The sequence below is a fragment of the Pleurodeles waltl genome, chromosome 10, assembly GCF_031143425.1.
Source record: "Pleurodeles waltl isolate 20211129_DDA chromosome 10, aPleWal1.hap1.20221129, whole genome shotgun sequence".
Lineage (NCBI taxonomy): Eukaryota > Metazoa > Chordata > Amphibia > Caudata > Salamandridae > Pleurodeles > Pleurodeles waltl.
In genome coordinates, this window is record NC_090449.1 from 254,738,294 (window position 1) to 254,755,782 (window position 17,489).

Genomic DNA, 17,489 nt, shown 5'->3' on the forward strand with positions numbered 1-17,489 from the left:
TGGCGAGGCCACAAGTCATAGTTACCTTAGGGCACGATTTATAGTTACTTGACATAGCCATAACTATAACTGCTGAATTTCTCTGAGTTTGTGCATGTAAATTCAGAACCTAACTATGAGATCCCTGTAACCTTTGTTTTTTTTAAATAAACAATTTATTGATTTTTTCACAAACATAGTGGAGCAATATCGCATATTACATTCATTGCATTTGGCTGTAAGCATAACAATAGTAAAAATGATTATGATCACGCATATTCTAGAGGCAGAGAATAATTAAAACAACATATCCAGCGTGCAGTTCCCCTCCATTCCAACCCCCTGGCACCTAATACTTCTGTGGCCTTCTGCTATCCCCATGTTTCCCCTCCAGGCCGTCTGTCCCCCATGGTTTGTTTAGGCATGTCTCCAAAATGTATTCCTTGTGTCTCCACCCATTTCTCCATATCTTATAATGCTTCTTGGAGCATCCCTGTGCCTTTTATATGGGTTGTTCTAGCTCCGTACGATAGTCCATTTCTTTGGCCCAACCCTCTACTGAGGGGGCCACCACGTCTTTCCAGGCCCTCGCAATATCCCTTTTGGCAATTATGAGGCCCAACCGTAGGAGCGCCCTTTGGTGTTGTGTGTCCCACAGCTAATTTGTAACATGTACGAGCACCAGCTTAGGGTCTCTCGGGACGCTCTAACCCAATAGCTCTCCCAAGCTCCCCACAACTCCACCCAAAAGAGAGAGAGGGCGGGGCAATGCCAAAACGTGTGTGCCAAGTCCCCGGAAGAACTTCCACATCTCAATCATCCACCACCTGGGATGAAATCCATTAGATGGAGCTAAGCTCTAGTGTAATATATGCGATGAAGTAGTTTTAGTTGTATGTGTCGAAACTGATGCCATAACTGCCTCCCTGGCTGCCTCCAATGACTCTCTCCAGCCATCATCCTCAAGCTCTCCTAATTCCCTCTCTCAGGCCCTGCGTACTGCCACCTTTGGATCTGGCATGTTTCTTAAGAGCATCTTGTATGTCTGAGATAATTTGTGTTCTTTGATGTTTGTCAGAAGGAGCTTAGCCTCCCATGGTGAGAACTCAGGGATTTCCGGAGTTGCTCGAAGCGCTGGCGTTAGGGCATGGCGAAGCTGTAAATAGCAAAAGAACTATGTGCGGTGGAGAGCATCTTCCTCCTGTAGTTCTTGGAAGGATTTCAATACCCCATTATTTAAGACATCCTCCAGAGTGGAAATCCCTGTGGAGTCTCATGCTGTGAACCACTGTAGGGTGCACAATCTGTGGGAGGCAGGTTCCCTGTCAAAGTGGAGTTTCCAGTGTTAGCCTATTTATCTAATCTATGACTTTCTTTGCTGCCAATCACACCTCAAATACCACCCAATTCGCCAAGGGCAAGTCCCCTCATGTGGCACCACCATACAGCAAAAGTGGAAAGTGCCATGGCCCTGCCTTCCAGAACGTAAGCCGGATCTGTGAACCCCTCGACCACCAAACGTTGACAACAACAAGATGTGCTGCCTAATAATACAAGCGAACATCAGGTGTGGCAATATCCCCCCCAAATACTGGTTGGCAGCACTTTTGCAGGCAGATGTCAGAAGCCCTTCCCTCCCAAAGTAATGCTTGAAGATGTTCATTCACCTTCATAAAAACAGGAATTGGCAATTGGGTAATGGTGATTTTGCAAGTGATATAGAAGTCGCTGTAGTTCATACATCTTAAAGATGGGTGAGCGACCCTATAGGCACAGCTGGAGGGCTGTCCAGATCCTAATGTTCCTTGTCAGCCACTCCAGCTGCTGTGCCAGGTGTCTCTCAAAGGATTGCTGTACATCTCTGATGACAAACATCCCCAAGTATAGGAGCCCATTAGGTTGTAGCCACAGGCCAGATGCCGATGTCATAACAGTCGGGCATAGGGCTAAAGAGTATTCACCGATTTCTGGGTGTTGATAGGGATCCCTGAAAATGTACCGAACACATCCAATATTTGCAGCACCCTAGGCCCTGATGATTCTCAGGTACAAAAGTACATCATCCCCGCATAGGGGCTTCCTAACGTTTATCGCTTCATCCCATTTAAAGCTCCTAAACAGGGCAACAACACGTACCCAGGCAGCTAATGGTTCACTCATGACTGTGAATAGCAGCAGGGACGGGGGCACCCTTGATGGGTGCCCCTCATCACTGAAAATCATTTAGAGACCACTACTCCCATGCTCACCCTAGCTCTAAGATCTGTATATAAGAGATGCACATAACTGATAAACCTGGGACCACGCCTGATCTGCTCAAGCAGAGCAAACATGTATGCCCAATCGACAGAGCCAAAAGCTTTCTGAAAATCTACTGACATCAAGGATCTATGCTCCATGACCGACTCAAGGCTATTACATTGCGCACTCACCATAGATTGTGTTGAGTGGCCCACTTCAGCATAAACCCAGACTGGTCCGGCTGGACCAAGTGTTCAATGTCCAAATGTGATTCACCAGCATCTTAGCCCACAGGTTCATCTTGGTATTCAACAACGAAATGGGCTGGAAATTCTCGCAGCGTGCGCCATCTGTATCTGGTTTTGTTAATACTGTGATATCTGCCGTCCTAAGGTCTGAGGACGATTCATCTCTCTTCTAAGCCTCCTGGAACATATCCAACAATGGCTGACTTGCATGTGGCCAGACCAAGTATCAATACTCGTGTGGAAACTTAGGCACTTTACCCAGTTGCAACTGGGCTTGGGCTGCCACAATTCCTCGAAAGTAATATCAGCCTCCAATGATTCCCTGTTTTCCAGAGAGAAAATGGGAAACAGTAGGTCTTGTATGAATTGTGACAGGTCTGCACGTGGACTCAACGGATCCACCCGATACAAGTACTGATAATAGGCGGCAAGAGCCTGCACTCGGCTCACTACCCATCACCCTTGATCCATCTTGCAACTGTAAGTATGCCACTGGAGTCTGGGTGTACATAGCCAGTGTACGGTATTACTGGCCTTATCGACCCACTGATAAATTCTGTTATGTGTGTCTTTCCAAGCAACCCGAACCTCCAGTGTCAATTCCTGGAAAAGCACAGCTTGTGCATGCAGTGAGTCACATATGATATCCTCCTGACTGGAGGCAGCAAATCGACTCTCTAAATCTAAAATATGTTCCACCAGAGCCTGAACTTTCTGCCTACTCCTCTCCTTGAGTCCTTCACTGTAACAAAAAATTTGACCTCTCAAGGTGGTCTTCTCGGCTTCCCATAATTCTCCAGGCAAGGACACTGAGCTTTGGTTGTCTGCCAAGAATTCTTTACTTCACTGCTGACATAGTTCTCTAAAATCATCTTGTTGGAAGTACTAGCAATCGAGTCTCCACCCAGCCCTCACCCCTCCCGTCCATCAGGACAGAATTAGCTCCACCCGCAAGTGATCGGACAGACCCTGTGTAAGATGTTTAACCTCTAACAATCTATGACACTCCCTGGCAGGCATGAAAAAGTGACCTATTCTAGAATATGTCCCATGTGCACCAGAGTAGAAGGTATAGCCCCGCTTTATTGGATGGTGCATCCTCCACAAATCTATTGGGTTCAGATTACTTACAAAGGTAGCTAAATTTGTGGGTTCTCCTCCTCCATCCCTGCCATGGAGCGATCCTTATACACATCACACACTTCATTAAAATCCCCTCTCAGCATCCATGGGACCTCCGCTAACTCTTTCAACAATTTCCCCAGCATAGCCCAAAAGCCCATTGTGAGAGGAAGTGGGGCACAGACACGTATTATTGATATGGGTAGAACTTGAAGGGCCCCAGTGACCGCCCCATAATGGCCCAAGCCTTCCTGCTAAACATTTGAGATCACCAATGGAGTACACTTAATGATCAGGATGGCTGTGCCCCTGAAGCCTCTATGGAAACCTGCATGGTAGATTTTGGAGTATTCCCTACAAACCAGGAATGGGCAATTATTTCCCCACAAGTGAGACTCTTGGAGGAGAACATTATCTTCCTCTGTTCTCGATGCTCGTTTGAGAACCACTCCCCTTTTAATCTTGTCTAAGAGTCAGTTTACATTCCATGACAGAACCTGAAGGGTATCTAGCCTCGTAGGGGGTGAATTGTCATTCCCGGACAAAATTATATCTTCCAAATAAAGGTATGTTGAAACATTGCACCTGTCACCATTGAGACTTTGTATTGATTATCTGTTGGGTTCCACTACCTAAGCTAAAAAGAAAAAAAAACAACCCCCCAGCAGCCCACCACTCCCTCCATCCCAATGCCCCCTGTACTTCACGAACCAGAAGAACCTGTTATGATGTGTCTAGGGACCTAGCCAACTGGGCTCAACTGTGATAAATTTCACCCCCAACACCTAACCCCCACTTCCCAACAACGACCCCCCCAGTATAACAAAGAACATGACCCCCTTAACTTAGATAAGCACAGGAAGATCATCCATGCCATACTCAGTCTTCCTGCTGTGTGGCCGACAGCGACCCCTGCTCATGCTTCGTGATGCCCATGCATGAAACCCGACAAGCCAGAGAAGTGGCCATATCCTTCTTTTCCCCTGCGGTCCATGTTCCAGCCAGAGAGCCGTCTCACCTTCTTCCTTTGTCATTAGCTCAAAGGTGTGTGCCATTCTTTCTGCGCCTTATTATTGCCATCTTCTTGCACGCTGGATTGGGGAGATTTTCGGGGCAACCCTTCCTCTATAACTACAACTATATCTATAACTATAACTCATTCATATTCCATGCACTGCTTATACCCTTACTGTAGGACGCTGGCTCTGTATACACTATATCAAAATGAGATATAGGGGCATATTTATACTCCGTTTGCGCCGAATGTGCGTCAAAAATTTTGACGCACTTTCAGCGCAAACGTTGCCCCATATTTAAACCCTGACGCCCGATCCGGCGCACCAGGAAAATGGCGCTATGTGCGCCAGTTTTTGGAAGCGGCACCCCGCCCTGCGTTAATGACATGCAGGGTAGGCGTTCCCGTCCAAAAACAGACGCACATAGCAGTGCGTGGTATTTATGCTCCAAGGGCAAAAATCACTCCCGCGCGGCAGGCGGCGCAAAAAAATGGCGCAAAGCACGAATAGCGTGAAATTTTAACGCCTGGGTCAGGGCAGGCGTTAAAATGGGGCAAACACACCTGTACTTAATCAGAACACACAGAACAAACAACAGAGCAGCAGAGCAGCAGAGCAGCAACAGGGAGACATGGAGGTGCTTTTTCTTCAACGTGCACGTAGACGCAGAGCCCTGCAGCAACAACAGCAGCCACAACAACAACACCAGGGACCCCAAAGACAGCGCAGAAGGCAGGAGAGGATATTCCGCCCAAGAACAACCCTGCATGGCCTCAGGGAACGAGACATCATCCAGAGGTACCGGTTGAACTGGCAGGCCATTCAGCAGCTGCTGACAAATATTGAACAGCAATTGGCCCCCACTTTAGTGACTCCACGCACTATCCCAACCGAAACAAAGCTGCTTGCCGTACTACACCTGCTGGCAAGTGGCTCGTTTCAGACAACTGGTGCCCTGGTTGGTGGAATCTCACAACCATCTTTCTCCGCATTCCTGCCTAAAGTACTGGATGCCATCATTGGACTGACACCCCGCCACATCTGCTTCCCTAACACAGTGCAGAAGCAGCAGGAAACAAAACAGGGGTTCTACGCCATCAGTGGCTTTCCGCACATCCTTGGTGCAATCGACTGCACACACGTACGCCTTGTGCCACCTGCTGCGAGTGAACACCTCTACCGCAACAGGAAGCACACACATTCCATCAACGTGCAGGCCATAGTCGATCACCAAGGACTGATCAGCAACATTGTGGCTAAATATCCTGGGAGTGTACATGACGCATTCATCTTCTGTCACTCCACCATCAACCAACACTTCCAGGATGGACGGTATGGCAATGGACTACTTGTTGGTAAGGACAAAAATCTACTTATATACTCACTGCACAGAAACCCTCTAGGATAAACAACACATACACCACAATAGCAACACCTAGACAGGAACACACTGAGGTACTCACATCACTAGCCACGTGTCACAAGTCACCATTGAACCTCTCACACATTTGAATTTACTCCACAGCTTAGTGTGAAGACATTCATGACTGTGGTTGCCTAAATGTCACCTTGCAAATTGGAAGTCTCACAATAACCTGTACACTAATACAATGCATAACTTTTAAGGGATGGGATGGCCTGGGTATGTTCATATGAACGTTTCTAATACCCTTTCATGTTTCAACTCTGCATGGAACTATCATCACACCCCCAGTGAGGACACACGGACACCTGTGTCACAAGTCACAATGCAAGGGAGGGCACACTGTACTTGAGAAACCAATACATCCTGCTGACAAACAGTTAGACAACAAACACTTGCTCAGCCAAGGAAAAAAAACAATGCCAAAGTTTCCACCAACAACCATAGGTTGTCACATTAGTACACAAAATAGTCACAGACAACACAACACAACTACTGCCATCAAAGATACGTACAACAGTGCCTCGTACATCTAATTGATACCATTCTGTGTTTCTTTTTCAGCTGATCAGGGGTATGGCATCCAGCCTTGGCTAATGACACCATATGGGAACCCAAATACTGCTGCTGAGCGGGCATACAATGACGCCCACAAGAGGACACGCAGCATTGTGGAGAGGACCTTTGGGATCCTAAAGTCAAGGTTCCGCTGCCTTGAAATCACTGGCGGAAGCCTACTATACTCCCCAGAGATGGTCTGCAAGATCATACTCACTTGTGCCATATTACACAATATTTGTGTAAAAAGGAACATTCCCCTCCTTGAACCGGACCCAGACATGCCTGAGGATGATGATGAGGAGGATGCTGGCCTGCAACAGGAGGGGGAACAACCTAACACCGCAGCAGGAGTGCGTAGGCGCCAACAGCTTGTGAACAATTTTTGTACTTAAGTTATTATAATCACTTGTATTCCACACTTGTAAATAAACACAGATAACAAACACCACATCATGCTTTGGCCTATTCATTTCTGACCACCTTTAGTTTGAAATAGCTGAAGATGAATGTCGTCTCATTGATCAAGAATGCCATAAAAATTCATCACACCAAAAATAAACATCACAACTCTATGCACAGAGGGTAGGATGTGACATGTTACATTACCATACACAGAGCCCAACAAGAGCACAAATGTGACAATTACACATGCCGGATCCAAACAACTGAAACAGTCTCTCATCCTGCCCAAAATTGGAGATCATTTGAAAGTCACATCACACGTGTTCAGAGACAGGGTGGGACCATCCATGTGTACGTGAACATGTCATCAATGGCTTCTCTCAAGTCTATGATGTGAGCAATACACAATTGCAACAACATCAGCTGCCACTAACTCAGGAGGAGACCTTGAAGTTACAGTGACAACATACACACAGACAGGTCATACTGGATCCACATTCCCACACACATGTACACATATGTCATACAACCAACCTAATATTTGAAAGTAGACCATCACAGTTGTGTCCCAGTTTGAACCTAGCAGGAAGATTGTAACATGACACTAAACCAGTTTATGCAGAAAGGGACACAGACAAGCAAAACAATCTTCGCATTATCACATCGTGAACGCTGAGAGTCTTGCAAACTTAGTCATATGAAAATGGTATGCAACTTAGCTCAAAATCATCATTACTGCAAACGTCAAATGGGCTAATGAGATGAATGAATGGTCAACAGTCATTCATACCATATGGCCTTACATTCGCCCGTTGCTGCAGGTTTGCCATGATATGATAAAAATACTCCATGGATACAGTAGCTATTCTGGATGGTCAAATCCTAGGGTGCTGGGGGCCTAACTCCACCTCTACCACCCCCAAAACATACAAGAATCATGTACTTGTGAACTAAACACATGCATAAGGCACATGTGTGGCCTCCATGTCACAAGTCCTACACAAATATGAAACACAAAATCATAATGGGACATGGTCAGCCCCATAAAAACTGAAAGTGACTCTCCCACTCCCTGTTAGGACTACAGATAAAAGCATCCCCATCATAAAGGTGGGCACATTTTGGAGACGGAATACATAATGGTATCAAAAACATCATTTCAAAATAGCCATCAGCAATTACACCAAATATGTTGTCAAATATGGTCAATACATTAGTTAACGTATCCCAAACATCACAGTGTGAAGGCCGTCTATACATAAAAGTACGGACATTTGTCATATACAAACACAAATGTGTCTCACATCGCACCGTTTGACCATGACAAATCACCTTTCCAAAGCTAAACACATGAAGACATTTGGATAAATTTGCTCCATATTCTACGCATACAGCATGGCCGTCATAATTTGTTCACGTACATGAGTGCACACAATGCAGAGTCAGATACAAATGTATCCAAAAGTGTCTTGATCTTTCGCCTTCAAAATATTATTTACATCCACAATATTTTTGACTCTGCACCATGTGCACTACTGTACGTGTAAAAAAAAACACGCCCATGATGTATGCGTGGTGAAATTGACGCTACATGCACAATATATTGGTCATTTCATGTACAGTATTAATTATTAATATTCATATCATATTTTTTTACTCCGCATCATGTGCACCACTGTACGTGTAAAAAAAACGACGCCCATGATGTATGCGTGGTGAAATTGACGCTACATGCACAATATGTTGGTCATTTCATGTACAGTATTAATTATTAATATTCATATCATATTTTTTCACTCCGCATCATGTGCACCACTGTACGTGTAAAAAAAACGACGCCCATGATGTATGCGTGGTGAAATTGACGCTACATGCACATTATGTTGGTCATTTCATGTACAGTATTAATTATTAATATTCATATCATATTTTTTCACTCCGCATCATGTGCACCACTGTACGTGTAAAAAAAACGACGCCCATGATGTATGCGTGGTGAAATTGACGCTACATGCACAATATATTGGTCATTTCATGTACAGTATTAATTATTAATATTCATATCATATTTTTTCACTCCGCATCATGTGCACTGTAATGCGTCATAAAAAATTGACGCACAACTGTGTATGCGTGAAAATATGACGCATAATGGGAAAATAAAAACGGCGGCCATTTTATGCAGGAAGTGATGTAATAGGATATCCTGTTTACAAAATCTGTACTGGGAGGTAACTTTCACTTTCACTTTGCAGTCTCAGATTTCTCTAGACTGTGTGGTTGTGTGAAAGGTGTTGTCGTGTGTTTTACTGCTCTAGTGTCCTGTGTGCCTTGTATTTTGTCTTAGTGTCAATCTATTATTGTTGTATCACATTGTCTCAGTCGGTTTAGTGTTATTTTGTCTATACCTGTGATAGTTTGTATTGTCTGTGGGAGTCTGTTGTGGGTAGCATAGTTTGGGGGGTTAGTTGGGCTATTTTTCTACTTCTCCTTTTTCTTTCACACCTCTACCTTTCCCCATTTCCCCCTTTATATTTTATATTTTGTTGGTACATTCTTATCCCTCTCAATATGTCAGGTAGGCCTCGCCTGTCCAGGATGGGGGAAGACGAATTGGGGGGGTTCATATGGCTCGTAAGCCATTTCCTCCCACTAATGCTGGAAGCTGGGGGCCGTGTGATACAGGGGTATCACACGGAGGCCAGGAAAATCCAGTGGGAGAAGGTGCGCCATCACCTGGTCCGGGTCTATGGGAGTCTCAGGAATGTACACCAACTCAAGCACCGCTGGGCAGATCTGATCACCAGGGAACAGGACCTGCTGGACCACCTGGGACTCCAGATTGGTGGCCATGTTGGTGAGTAAAAAACAATTACATGGGAATGACAGAAATCGGTGTGGGAACATGTGATGATTGTTAGCGAATCTGCAAAATAAGTAGCTGAGTGTGTGTAATGCCAGGGAAACCTAGGCCCATGGTTATACACATTAATCCCCATTCTTGCAACACATGTACACGCAATGACAGCTTTATAAATTCAACATCTATTTGTATTATGCTAAGTCGCCCCCTCTCTGCGTCCCAAAATGTTTCAAATGCTGCGCTACAAAGGTATACATATGTGTCCTAATGTGTATTTGTTGCAGAATGTGTATGAAGACCTATGCTACCAGTCCGATGGATCATTTTTGCAACACATACCAGATGCCTGTAGCTGCATGTAATGTAGTGTTGCCTTTGTGTCAGAAAAGCAACACGTGAACGGCTCCATTTGTACTCCACTGGTCATAATGGCCAGTGAGTATGTCATGTAGAAACAACATACCTACATATGCAGACGCCATAGCTAGACAGAAAATTGGAAACACATGATGATGCTATACATGTGTGTTGCCGTCACGTCACATGAAGTTAGTCATGTTGTTCACACATATGTCACATGTGTGTCTGTTTGCTGTCTGTTGACCCTGTCCAAATAGCCTGTTTAATTGTGAGTGGTCATGCAGTCCTCATGGAACCAGTTTTGGAATGTCTCTCGGGGATGCACATGCTGAGATGTATGGATAACATTATTGTTGGGGCATACTCATGGAGGATTAACTTGGACGACACCTGACTGTCCTGACCACTGCATGAGTGTAGTAGGGTGTGACACTGGAGCAGGAGACTCATCCAATGTTAATGTTGAATACAAAGTGATCCATGCAGGATGAGCATGTGTGAAAGTCTATCATTACCATGTCATTTTCCCACAGTGTCATTGTAACAGAAATCTTTTGTCCGTTCACCCAGTCTGAGTATAATCTTTGTTTCATGCTTTACAGGTGGACCAGCCCCGTACACCGTGGGAGAGGTGGCCCATTTTGACGACCCCGATACCTACAGTGAGTGTCGCCTGAGTGCTATTTACATTGTTTGGTAATGACGCATGATGGATTACTGTGTGTTCAAGAGAATTCATGATTTGATGTGCTGGCCGTTCATTGGCTTTGTTCTTTTAGTGTGATATCAAATTAGAATTATGTTTCTGCAAAGCAATACGTAGTCATCTCTCAGATTGAGGGGCTGTAGCCCATTCAATTATGGCGGCAATTGGGAATGGTATGACTCATTTCGAATAGACTGGTCAATGTTAGACTTGGTCAGGGACTTGCCATGAACTGAGTTTGCATATCAGACTGACAGTCTCCCAGATAGCTTAGGCACATGGCATTGATGACAAGTGCTTCTTCCTAGTTGAGGATGGACTGTGTACACTGTAGGTTGGATCTTCCATGGGCATGTACTTCCACAAGGTGAACTCGAAGTGTGTGTGACTTGAGTGCAATGCCCTAGGTGTTCAGTTGAATCATGTGAATGGGTGTACTACCTCCCCTGTGTGTGTTGTTAAACATGCCTCACTAATAGTATGTTATGTTGGGCTAAATCATAACATTTTGACATGTGTGGACCTGGGATGTGACAAGGTTGGGCTGACTACAACGTGTGGCTAGCCCTTCATAGGTGTTGTGTGTGAAGGCACATAATTGTAGCACTTTCTGTACACTCCTGGGTGTGCATTGAACATGGGATTGTTGGTTGTTCTTCCCACACCACCCACAAAGACTGGGATGTTACTGTGAAACAGGGTACCTAGGACTGTAGCAACCAGTATGTTACACGTACTTAACACCTTTTGTGACTTGAGTTAGTACCTTGGGCCAGAGTGAGAAAAATGTCTACACGTTGCAAATGGCATAAATATCTGTGTGGGATTTGCAAACGTCTGTTTCCTAATCCAAAATGTCCTTGGTGGTCATGTACATATGAGTAAAATGCTTTTCAAAATTGATATAATGAAGGGTTTTACCAGACCTACTTGCAAATCACAGTGGTAGGCAATCCCATTTGCAACCGAGTACGTGGTTGCAAAGTGAGTAGCTGTTATCATCCACTTGAAGTGGATGGTAACCACCTTGCTGACTGGAAGGGGTCCTCATTGTAAAGCTTCAGCCTTTGTGAGTGGACTAAAAAAATCCTGCGCAAAAAAGCCAGTGGTCTAAGGGACCAATAATTACCGTGAAAATTTCCAAGTACAATTGTTGTGATTTAAAAATAATTGCAGCTCATTTTTCTTTCCGGTAAACGGCCTACACTTGGGGAGAAATAACTTGCTTAATTTAAAAACAGTCACGTCTATGGAGTTCTGCTGGTCCCAGCAGGCCACCATTCCCCGTGAGTGCCCATGTTGCTAAGGTGGGGCAATTTGGAACCCACATCATTGATGTTCATGAGGTGGGTTTTAGGGACCCCATAGCAACTCGCAGACGGTGTCAGAGACACCGTTCTGCTTTGCAATTTGCTAGTTGATTTTCCTAAATTCCTACATCTGACACCTAGTGTGGACACATGATTCTGGGCCAGGGGTTCAATCTTAGCACACAACTAATTAAAAATGCTATTGAGTGAGGAGTGTGAGTGTAATCACATAGAATGACACATGTACTGAAGTCAGTATGCGGAAGAGCTGGTGCCATAATGTCAAATGCCTTAGGTATGATTTGGATGAGTAGTTTAGGGTGATGTCATCCATCATGTAGAGACATGGATATGCTAGGTGTGATATGACCTTAGGGATGCATGATTCACATGTACTTCCTCTGAGCATTTCCGTGAACTATGTTGTAACAATTGCTGCATACAATATATTTCTAGTAATGGACAAATGAGCCAGTGTGGGATTCAACCCACTGTAAATTCAATGCTCAATATTTCCCTTTTCTCTTCACAGCTGCAAACCTGAGTGCCGCAGAGCGCAACCATTTTGAGCACAGGGCAATGAGGTACAGGCACATCCTGCAGGTGCAGTGTGGGTATCGGAGGATGGCCCGCAGATACAATTCCGATCGGGCCTCCGGGGCGTGGTATGCCACACCACAGGCTCCACCAACGGTGCCACCTACAACCACCAGGTCTGCCCAAGGGGACCCAGCGACGGACCAGCCATCTTCCTCAAGACCTGGACCCAGCCGTGTGTTGGGAGCAGGGCTGTCCCGTGGCCACTCCACTCCAGCGACAATCTCCACCTCCACCGGCACGCAGACCAGCAGTGACCCTCCAATTGACCCTGCAGCCTTCCAGGCATTGTCTAGGAAACTGGACAGGTTAATTCAAAAGGTGGACAACCTGACGGAGGACATGGCGGAGGTTAAAAAGAAGGTGCGCTCCATCCGGCGCACACTTCAGAGGGCAAATCTTTAGTTATTTTGCCCTCCTGAACTTTTACCCCTCCCCTCTCCCCTCTTTCCTCTTTTCATACTGTTAGTTGGGTTTGGGGGGTTAGTTATAGGATAAGTATAGGTAATTAGCTTAGTTAGTGTTAGGTAAGAGGGTGGGGGGTCCTTATACTTTCTATCTAATATTTTTGTGTGGGTGGGTGGGGGGCAAAGTTGGGATTCCTGTTTAATAAAAAAAAAAATAATAAAAAAAATATATATATATATATATGTTTGTTTAGGATAGTATAGTATGTGTGTAGGTTAGTAAGTGTTGTCCTGCATGTGTCTTGTCTCTTAATGGTGGGTGGGGGGTTGATGTTTAGATCGTTTCGTTACATGTGTAGAGTAAGTTTAGCTTAGGTTAGTTAGGGACAGTTGTGGGTTAGTAGTAGTCAGGTTAGATTAGTGTAGGTTTACCTTTCCCTTAGTTGCCTCTTTTATTACTACTTTTAAATAAAAATTTTGTTAACCCTTTACCTGATGCGTTAGGTGCTACCTTTTCATGGCCTTGACATCAGTGTAGCAGAAATGTTAAGTATGACATTTGTGTTCCATGCTCCCTATCCCCAGGCTTATGAGGTTTAACATGCCAGCTACCCGTGTGCTAACTTGGTAAGTATCCACCATGTTGGAGAGCCACCATTGGTAGTGTGCATTGATCATCAAGGTTTGGGGTTGGTATGTATCCTACTTCACAAAGAGTGCTTCCAGACTTGTTATTGTAGGTAAATAGATAGGTCGGACAGCATTGTGAAGTTCAGGGAGAGCTTTATAGATGATGATTTGTTCACACTCTTGTCTTGTTGCTATCATTGCTGACCTACATCATGTGTGTACTGATTCAGCATGACTTTCCTTCATAGAAGTATACGCCGTAAGGGTGATTGATGCAGTGTAATTTGTTTATCATTCCTTTCATTCTACAGCATAATTTCAAATTTTAGTATTGCATGGTGCCTACATTTCTCAGCCACCATTAGTTGTGTAGAATAGCTATAGATGGTGCATCATTCTGTCCAACACAGCATGATTGTGTGTGCTTAGTCACTTCATCAGTTATTTTCCTCAGTATAGTAAAGCTATGATGCAATCCTGGCCACTGCACAGATGATTCAGTATACATGAAATCAGGACAGTAGTATAGAGAATCGACATGGTTTCCACACAGCCACTTTGGAGTTATCTACTGCACAGTTGAATTTTGAAATGACACAGAGACACAATAGGTGTGCAAGTGATATTTATTTATAAGTGGTGTTGTGCAAAATGTCCATTCACCATGTTTGCTGACTCCTTTCTGGTGCATTATTACATGGTGATCCTACAGAAGGGGTGTGGATGATGCTCCTGACATGCTGGGGTGATGTCACAGACAGTGCAGAGGAACATGAAATGCCAAATGGTAGGAGAGAAACATTCACTGGCAAGGTGGACAAGTCAGACAGTGGATTGCCGAACAGTCATTGAGGTTAGTTGTAGTGAGACTGGCATGTGTCAAAACGTAGGACCTTGGTCAGACTAGGGCATGGTGCAGGGACTAGGGCTTCCGGGTACTCTTGCGTGTGAATGTTATCTGTTCCATGTCTTCTTCTTCTGATGTGTGTGTTGCCTGGTGTGTCCTTGTTGTTGTTGGTTGTGAAGGGGCAACACACACCTCAGTGTTAGAAGACATGGAAGCAGACATTCCGGGGGCTGATCCCTGTTGAGTAAGGAAGGGCAGTACTGCAGCAAGGAGGGCCTGCTGGTTTTTCAGAATGGCAGCCACATCCCGATGGTAGGCAGCCAGGTCGGCCCTGAGGGGTTCTATGTTGCATTCGTGCACACGTTGAGTGGCTTGCAGTTTGAGTTGTTGTGTCAACTGGATGACAGCTGTGCCAATTTCCTTCAGTGTTTTTGAAATGTCCTCCAAGAGAAAATTTCTGGCTTGCATTGCAGCTGCCTGATCAGCAGTTGACAACATGCACGAACGCACCCCCTCAAGGCTGGCTGCCATATTTTGCATCCCCACCCGCACCTCCTTGGCCAGCTCCCTCTGGACCCCAACGACAGTTCTTTCGAAGCTGGTGCCAGTGTCGTCAGAGTCCTCAGCTGTGTTGGAGCTGGCAGGTCTTACAATTGGGGTGGCGGGTGGTTCTACTGTGGTGGCTGCTTCTTCTGTGCTCCTCCTTGTGACTGAAGGTGGGGTTTGGAGGCTTTCAAGGACCATGTCAATGGTCTCTTGTGGGAGGTTGATGGTGTCGTCATCCATGTCATCAGGGAACTCATGGACAGGCAGATCAGCAGGAGATCCGTGTTCCTCTGCAATGAAACAGGGTACAATTAGTGTGTCTGTGTTGTGACAATTTTGCAGTAAGATACAAGCCTTTGGATGCCTTAACATTGTACTCTGTGTTTGTCTAGGTATCTGCTGTCCGTCATAGGGCATTGTTGTAGGCCTATGGCCCACCTGTGTGTCACATGTTTGATATGGATCTTTCAGACATGTCTGCCAGGTCGCCTCTAGGTGTTGCTTTGTAATTATTTAGGAATATGTGTTTTTTTCTCCTACTCCTCACTCGGTGTTTCACTATTGTTATGGAGGGACATTTTGTAGGGTGGGCTCTCATTATCCAACATGTGATTCTTGGCTTTGTAGGCAGCAGGATAGCTAATGGTGTGGGGGACTAAGTTTGACCCACTTGAAAATAACTCTGTCACCCAGATATTCAATTTAGCTAAGACTAACTAGCAGTGCCTCTGGTCTCCCACATCAAAGGAATGTTTAGACATCCGAGCGCATGACATCTTTGGATCTTCTCAGGGAAGTGGTGGTCACTCAGGTCCTACACATTTGTATCTTTTCCGGTAGGTTCCCATACACAAATGACATAGACAGTATTAGTTTGATATGAAGTTTTATTGTACAACTGACTTGTAGGAATTTAGGTGTGAGCCCCATTTACACAAACAATACACACTGTTAGAATTGAAATAGTCCGCAGGAGAGTAATACATTAGTACACAGCTTTCATGGTGCCTAACTGTTTCTACTCTCCCCCTGCATGTTCTATGTATAGCACAGCTTGTTAAGTTTGGAGGTTGCCTGTCAGAATCACAGGGGAGACATCATCCCTCATATCAGAGGAATGGGCTAGGATCTGGTTGTGCATCAGCAGCAAGGCAGGCAGCATCTAGTTGTTATTTTCTGTTGGAAACTCCCCCATGCGTGTCTTGGGACAAGGGAGTGAATGTAAAAGACATATGTCATGGTGATGACAAAGTTTCCCTATACAGGAATGCCAAACCTTGACCCCTACCACATCTATCAGCAACGTACCAGACGGTATCCTTGACTGGGGCACAGAGTGAATATGTTCTGGCAAACTCCAGTGCAGAAATAGGCAAAACAGTGTGATTCGACTAATTGACAACACCTTAGGACTGACTATTTGCTACATTAACTGATAGGAAGGGCAATGAGAATCATTTAGTGCAAATTGCTCTGAGGCACTTAGATGTGAGCAAATGAGTATAAGTACATTCAGGGTAAGATGCACAAAGGCCTCCAGCCTGAGGCTAATGCGCAAAGTATACGTTTCACTTGCCACACTACACTTTGACTGACTGTGGGTGTTGTGACTGCCCTGCCAGCACACTTGCCTCTCAGGACCTGCCCCATACACTTTTTATTCACATTGCATGATCTGTACATGTAACGTGGCATTACCTATGCATGTCAATGTTAGGATGTGGTATGGATGTAAACATTCTTGATGTTTTGAGATGATGTTGGGTGATGTGTTTTGAATTGGATTGGCCTGTTTATCGTATGAAGGTCCTATTTGTTTGTCCGACTTTGCAGGTGTGTTTCAGTGACCAGTTGCCTGTGTCCCCTCCTCAATGTTGTTGTCTGAGCAGTATGACATTAGTGATGTAGCCTTGTTAGCCAGGCACGTGAGGGACCCTGACGTATGCAGCATGTGTGTATCGTTAGTGCTGTGTGGCTCCTATTGCTGTTTACTTAGGCTTATGTATGTGTCAGTTATGGACATTCGGCATTTGAGTGTACTGGTACCTTTGTCTTATTTCTAGGAGTAATTGCAGATGTCACCCTCACCCCCTAATTTAGGTATGTATGTTCCAGGGTGGGGTTTCTGCCATTTGGTACTATAGCTGCACAGAGATGAGAGGTGTTATTGTCAACTGTGTTTGCAGTTAAGTTACAGTTGTTGTATTTGCTACTGCATTACAGATAGGGAC